We start from the raw sequence: 7,671 nt of genomic DNA on the forward strand, positions 1-7,671 counted from the left end.
TTTATTTAACTAACAATAAGCACCAACTAAGGGCCACGCTCTGTCCAGCGAACTGAGTGTAAATTCAGGCAGTGATGTCCAGCGGGCAGCAGGTAAGAGCGCTGAGCTGGCTTTTCTGCTGTAAACGTCATCCTCACAGGGACAATTTTGGAAGTCATGGGAGAGAGGGCTTGGAGAAGAGAAGTCAAGTTCCACAAGCCTTGTCCATCATGCCTGGGCTGCACCTGTGCGCTCAGAACACAGGGCATCTTTGGCTTGTGTATCCGAGAGGCAGACACAGAAGAAGCTTGGGTTTAGGAGTCCAATCTGGTGCCAGCCCAGGTTCACGCACCAGGCCTACCCGGTCACCTTGGAAATGACCCTGAATGGGACTGGCTCGCCTCTCGGAGTCTTGGTTTCCTCAGCTAAAAAATGAGGATGTGAACACTTATCCCAGGGTTGAGAGTAAACAGAAAACATAGAGGTACATTCACTCCGCCACAAACATGTAGCAAATACCTGTATGTCCCCAGTTCTAGAGTAAAGGAATTAAATGGAAGCCCATCTCAGGGGTTTCATCTGGAAGGAACACATGAATTGTGGGGGGCTACCATGGCTTGGTTCTGATTCTTCTAAAACATCCAGTCTCTCTGCAACTGCCACGAATCAACATACCCATCTGCCCCTTCCCCACCCCATACGAAAGGCTGTATCTTCTGCCTTTAGAGAAGAAAGAAAATGAATGTTCTGCTCTGCAGAGCTGCTTTCCAGAGCCGCAGAAAAGAGCCCACGTGAACCACACTGGTCTTGGCAGCCACTGCTCCGCTCCTCACAGCCAGAGGCTTAAAGCTTTATTTGTGGTTTAAGTTACAAGCAAGGGTGAAAACCCCAGAAAAGGGTCAGGGGGAGGAGAACACATTTTAAAAGTTAAGAAAATTGCCTTGTGTTCTCAAGTGCGGGCAATTCGTCCAAACACCTGAGAGGGGAGCATCCTAACAGTCTGATCGTGGTTCTGTTCTGGGGGCTCTGGGCCCAGTGTCGGGAGCAGGGGGGCTTTTTTCTTTTTTTCATACATTAAGAAAATCACAAAATCGCTTTTTACAAGATATTAATGAGTAGCTTTCCTGCTTCAATGGCGACATTGTTGGAGGTTTTGAAAAAAAGCCAGATCCAGGTTTAGGGGGTGGTTTTGCTCTGAAGGTTGTTACATGAAGAATTTCACAGTCATTCCCCAGGGAATTCGGGTGTTGCCCCCCCTCCCCCCTCCCAGGATCCAGAGCAGAGGACATTAAATATTTTAGGGACAGAAGTGACCATTAAAGTCTTCAAGTCCAACCCTCACCTTACACTGATGACAAAACAAGGCCCAGAGAGAGTAGGCAACATGCCCAAAGCAGCCCAGCAGATTTATGGTAGAAGCCAGTCTAGACTCCCAGCTCCTGGACTTCGAAGATCTTTCTGGCAGCCTTTGAGGCAGACCAGAGGTGACATTCCACTTCAGAAAGCATGACTGGCCTCCCCTCATGTTGACATTTCTGCCGCAGTGACTTTGAAAGCTGCCGTTTATAGCCCTGGCTTTGGAAGGGCAAACACTGTTATCAGTAGAACAACACAGGTGGCTTCTGGAGTTGGGTCCAGGTGGAGCTGGGCAGGAAGGGAGGCCCCTCTGCGCAGGCAGCCATGACCCAGTCACTTGTCTGGGTTCAGAAGGGTGCACAGACCCTCCCTGGGGAGTGGGACAGGAGGCTAGTGTGGTGGCGAAGCAAAGGCTTGGCTCTGGGGAAGACGAGATGGTTCGAGTCCCAGTGATGCTACTTGCCAACAAACTCCCTGATGACCTAAAAAACAGGGATAATGTCAGCTCAGTCACAAGTGCTCAGGAGCCTCGCGTTGCTGGTGGCTCCTTTGTTGGACAACGCAGGCAGAGGATTATCACAGAAAGTTCTGTTGGACTGTGCTGGTGGGGACACTGGGCTCTTGACATCGGTTGCTTGTTTCTGGATCTCGCCCACCTTGGCCACCTGAAAACAGAGGGCTGGCCCATGTGAGGGCTCCAGCTTTAATGGCTCAGACTCTAGGCAGAGACAGCCCAGGTTCCAGGCTCATCCCTCCTCCTTGGTCCTCTCCATTACTGTGGGGATTTGGTTTCAAGATTTGGGGCCTTGGCTGAGTAACTGTATCATGTTTCCTGATGCAAAATCCCAGGCCGGAAATATGCGTAGGTCCAGGGGCCAGGAGCTATGTATGCTTGATGTGAATGCTGTGGTTTTGAGTCAGAAAGCTTTGGATTCATGTCCCGGCTCCCCTACTCAGGTTTTAGTGGTCCTGAGTAAGTCAGAGAACCTCTCTGGACCTCAGTGTCCTCATCAGTGTTCTCTCTGCCTGCCAGGTCACATACTGGTAAGGGGAGGAAGTAAAGGTGGTAGAAGACACTGTCATCCGTAAAACACACTGCTAAGAACGGGACACTGCTAAAAAGGGGGGTTGGCTTTTCTTCTTCCTCTGCTTCTTCACTACAGTGGTATTTAGATGGAGGCCAGCAGCTGCCTTTGAATCTATGTAAATAGATGCTGTACTTTTTGGAAACATTCTCCAGAAGTCTGGAGATAAGAAGAATCTGGTATCCCAGAGACACCCTGAAAGACTTCCCTGGAGGGAGGGGAGGGGAGGAGGAGAGAAAGAGGAAGCATTCTTTGAACACCTATTATGTCCTTGATACTGTGACAGTCACTTTCATGTAGAGTGACGGTGAGGATGAGGATGCCTAAGTTCATCCACAGGTACAGTCCTGAGTGTCTTACACATATTAACCCCATTTTGCACATGAGGACACTGAGGCAGTGAGAGGTTAAAGGAAGTCAACAAGGCCACCCTAAGCTGCGGTTTAAGTCCTAGCAGTCCAGGGCCACGTGAGACTACCGCACGGCACTGCATGCTCCCATAGGCTGCGTGCTGTGGACTCTCGCACACGCCACCTGCATCTTCCAGACGGGAGACTGAGGCTCAGGAAAGTTAGGTAGTGTGTGCAGGGTCACACAAAGGAAAGACAGAAAGTTCACTGCTTTTTTTTTTTCCTTCAAAATTATTTCCTTCTTTGGCTATGTTTTTAACTGATAGAAAGGCCATTCAGCATGAATCCAAATCTAGCTTTCTATTATTTCCTTGCTTGAATCCTATTTCCCTCTTTGGATCAGACAGAAGAAATCTATTGCCTCATGATTTCATAGGGAAATCTCTGAAAGAAAGCGTCTTCAAGCGTGGCACATAGCAGTAGGGGGCTGGCAGGCCTGCTCTCCCAACTTCCTCATCTCTTCTCTTCCTCACGAAAAAAATGCAAGTCCTTAAGCCTTTACAAGATGACGACGTCATTCCCTTCTGTGTTCCAGTTCTGCACCCTTTGCGACATGTTCTGAATGTGGAACGAGACCTTAACCCTATATTCCAGCTTCGGTCTGACCAAGGAGGAAGTGCAGTGTCACCTTACTCTTTGACCCTATGCTCCTAGTGATACAACCAAAGTCTACGTTCTTTCTCTTGGCAGACATCACACACTGCTGACTCACAACTCTCTCGTGTCCTGACTTCCTGTCTGTTGCCCTTTCCTCTACTTGGACTGATTTCTTAAGATCTCTCTCGTTGTCATCATGCTGGGACTCATGAGGGATTCCTTCAGCAGGTACCTTGTGGGAGCTCTCAGGATAGGGGCTAATCCATACCCTCCAATGTAGGCCTTCAAATTCCCCCAAATCGCTGGATCCAGTGGGACACTGGACAATGCTTTCTGAGTCTGCAGGGGAAGCAGCTAACAGAGGGCTATTTCATACAGGGTCACATCAGTAAGTGATGGGAAAACACCCTTGGCCAGGGGATGAGCTCTGCTATGTTCCTATGTGATGCTCGCTTCCAAAAGGGTCTGGGAGCCATAATCCATTCGTGCATGGATTCACTTTAAAGTAGTGTGGTTGGTAGTTCAGGCTTTGGAATCTGACAGGCCTGGACTCAAAGCCACTTCCCACCTTTGTGACCTCAGGCCAAGTCCCAACACTTTTAAGCCTCAATTTCGCTCTATAAAACTGAGGGCATAATAGTACTTACTTCATTGTGATGTTCAGAGGATGAAAAGAGAAAGTAGAAATAAATGTTGTACCCCTGGGCATTGGCACAAAGGGAGAGTTCAGCATTTGGGATGATTTCTGCATGCCTTTGCTCTCCCATTCAAGCATTTATTCAGCAGATATTCACCGAGACTCTGTGGGGGTGCTGTGAAACGAACACAGATGCTAATAAAAGCCTGAGAGCAGGATCCAGCTCTAGTGGATAAAAGCGCCTCTGGGGACCAGCCAAATGCTTTACAGAAACTCTGCTGTGGTTCTGGATTTGGACAGCCAGACACGCCAGCCACTTCACTGCGCCCCAACACACGATCTCCTGGGCCATCTCTGAGGTTGAAGTTTCTCTGGTTACTCTCAATGTGATCTTGGGCAAATCCCATAACCCATCTCAGCCTCTGGCACATTTCGTATAGCACGGATATGTGAATATCCACAGCACTAAGGTTTTGTAGTAGATCAACCAATAACAAAGGTAAGATAAGAAGCCAAGCCCGCACTTGGCCAACACCCCATCAGTTTTAGCTGTGTCCCCCTGACCACTCCCTCTGCCCGCCAGCCCTCCACCACTATGTGCCAAGCTTGGGCTGGATGCTAGTGGTCAACAGATTCACGTAGAAAGTTTAAAGTTTCGGCAGGGGTAGGGGGGTGGGGGGGCAATAAACATTTGAACTTCCAACCCTAAAAGAGAAGGCTAAGAACTATGATAGAATTATGTCCAACGTGATGTAGGAATACCAGGAAGGGCAAATCCCTTTCCTGCTTGGCCCTCAGTTTCCTTATCTGTCAAATGGGTGCAATTTGTTTAGACCTCACATGAGATGACTTAAGTGAGTTAGTAAATGTCAAACTATAACTTTAGTTCTGTGCTAATGCTCCTAATTACTTATCTATGTCCCCATGAGAAGTCAATCCTCTTGAGGGAGGGCCTCTGTCTTACTCATTCCTCTCTCCCCAGCACATTGACACAGAGCAGGTGCTGGTCAACATTGGTTGAATGAATTGATGCAAGCATTTATTATCTCATTTTATTTCTCCAACCTCAGAGGGGTACATTCATTTTATAGATGCAGAAAAAACAGTGTACAGAGTTCAACCAGTTGCCTGGCAATTAGTGACTGAACCAGGCAACTTCAGACCTGTTCTGATGACCTTTCTTCTAGATTCCACAACAGAGGCCACTGGCTCAGGTTGGATGACACTGCTCTGCTGGACATGACTCACCTTTCTCCATAGGTCATTGAGGCCAATCCATCAGGCTCTTACACTGAGTCATGGGTGGAGGTGAACCTGGGATTTGAAGAGAAAGCAGAGCTATCCTGTTGGACCGGTGTGCCCAGGGGTCCCTCAGGCTAGCCAAACATATCACTCGGGAAATCCTTCCTGGTGGGTGACAATGGGGTGGATACAGAGACATCACATGGTCCACTCCCCTCTCTCACAAGAGTATCTGAAGGGCAACACCTAACCTGCCACTGTGCCTCTCCATTCCCAGTGCCAACACCTTGACTTCTGCCCTCATCATCTCTTGTCTTGACTGGGATTTCAGTCCTGCTTTATTGACCTTCCTCTAAGAAAATAAGTAACATGCATTGTCACACATGATAAGTATGTCCTGCTTATGTTTAAAAAAAATCTTTAAAAGCTCCCTAGTACGTAGAGAATAAAGTCAAAACCCCTGGCCCAGCATGCAAGGCCCTACTGACTACACTTCAGCCTACCTTCCCAGTCTTCTTCCTGTCTGTCCTCCCTGGGTTTCTTCACTTTAGCCCAATATATGTGTCGCTATTCCTTGGAGCTGCCTTTTACCCTTTGCTCTCCTCGCCCTGGATAATACACTTTCTTTCACATTGAAGTCTTCCCCATTGTTTTACTCATTCTTCGATCTGAGCTTAAAAGCCACTTCCTTTAGGAAGCGTTCCCTGATCTCCTCAACCCCAAATGATAATACTAATTACGTTTATTGATCATTTATTTTGTCAAGGCTTAGCGATGAGTACTTTAACACTCTTCCTTTAATTTGATACTTCCAACAATCTAACATGGTCATGAATACTATTATTCCTCTCATAGGCGTGGAAACTGAGACTCAGAAAGGAGAGCTAAGCTGTCCACACTCACACACCTCGTGAGAGTTCCAACATCGGTCTGCTTGACTCCAAAGTCACTCCGTGACTTTGATTCTTATCCAACAAATTCTTTGCACCTCTTTGGGGCACTCATTGTGTTGGATGTTGTGTTTTCCTACAGAGCTTATCTACTCAATTCTACTTGATCTTCCAGAAGACAAGGGACTCTTTCTTGTGCACCTTTAGCTCTCTGGGTGGTGTAGTGTCTGACACATACTGGGATGTAGGACAGAAAGCAAGAGTTATTGGGCACTTACTGTTTGTAGCCCTGTGCTAATGGCTATTCCAACACACACACACACACACACACACACACACACACACACACATTCATTTAAGTATTGTTAGTCCCATTTTACAGAGCAAGAAACAGAGGCAAAGAGAGGCTAAATAATTTTTCATCATCTAAAATTTGTGTTTGAATTATTTTTTAATCATTTGAATGTATTTCTTTTTAAAAAACAAAATTAGTTTATTTGAAATATAGACCCACACAAATCTTTGAAAATCCCACATCCTGAGAAGAATTTAGACTTGGGCTTCTCTGACTCCAGGGATGTTAGGATTATGGGCAGCTGCTTTTGACAGTAATCATGAGGTTTAATTCTTTCACTCGGAAAAGAAGCCCAGAGGGAGATGATAGCTCTCCACGGTGGCTGAGACCCAGGCTCCTTCCATCTTGTTGCTCTGCCATCCTTCAAGCATGGTTTCCATCCTCTGGCCCAGCATGGCTGCTCCTTCCAACCAGACGGAGGGCGAGCAGGATGGAGGGCATGTGTCCTGCAGTTAAGCGCACTCCCCAGAAGTCTCACACACCACTTTCGCCGCTTACAACCCATGGACCCGAACTTAGTTCCATGGCAACACTCAGCTGTAATGAAGGCCATATAATACCGCCTTGATTTCCAGCAGCCACATGCCCAGCTAAAACCCAGGGGCTCTGTTGTTGAGGAGGAAAGGGGAGAGCAGCTCTGTGGGGACCACCAGCTGTCCCCTGACACAGGTCTGAGTGTTTTTCTTTCACCATGTGTCTGCCCTTCTCGCTAAAACTGCTTTATGATTGGAAATGTGTCATCCTTCAGAAACACTCTCGGGCCCTCTGCAGAGGAGGCTAATACACACTGGGGGAGGACAATCACCTGTTCATCAAAGACCAACTTCTAAACCCAATGATCAACGGTCCTTCTCTGAGGGAAGGTCCAGTTGTGTGTTCCATGGCAAATCAATTACTCTCCCTAAGCTGTATGACCTTGGGCAAATCATTTGACCACTGTAAGCCCGAATCAGTTACATGGAGATGAGAATAAAATAACATTTACTTCAGAGAGTGGCCAGGCGGCTCAAACAACATCATGAGAAACATGAGAAATTAATTTTGATAGTGAATTTTGTGGAACCCAATAGTTCCACAGTATTAGCGTGGTAACATGTAATCAATTTAAGTTACTCATGAG

This window comes from Vicugna pacos, chromosome 13 (genome assembly GCF_048564905.1).
Source record: "Vicugna pacos chromosome 13, VicPac4, whole genome shotgun sequence".
NCBI lineage: Eukaryota > Metazoa > Chordata > Mammalia > Artiodactyla > Camelidae > Vicugna > Vicugna pacos.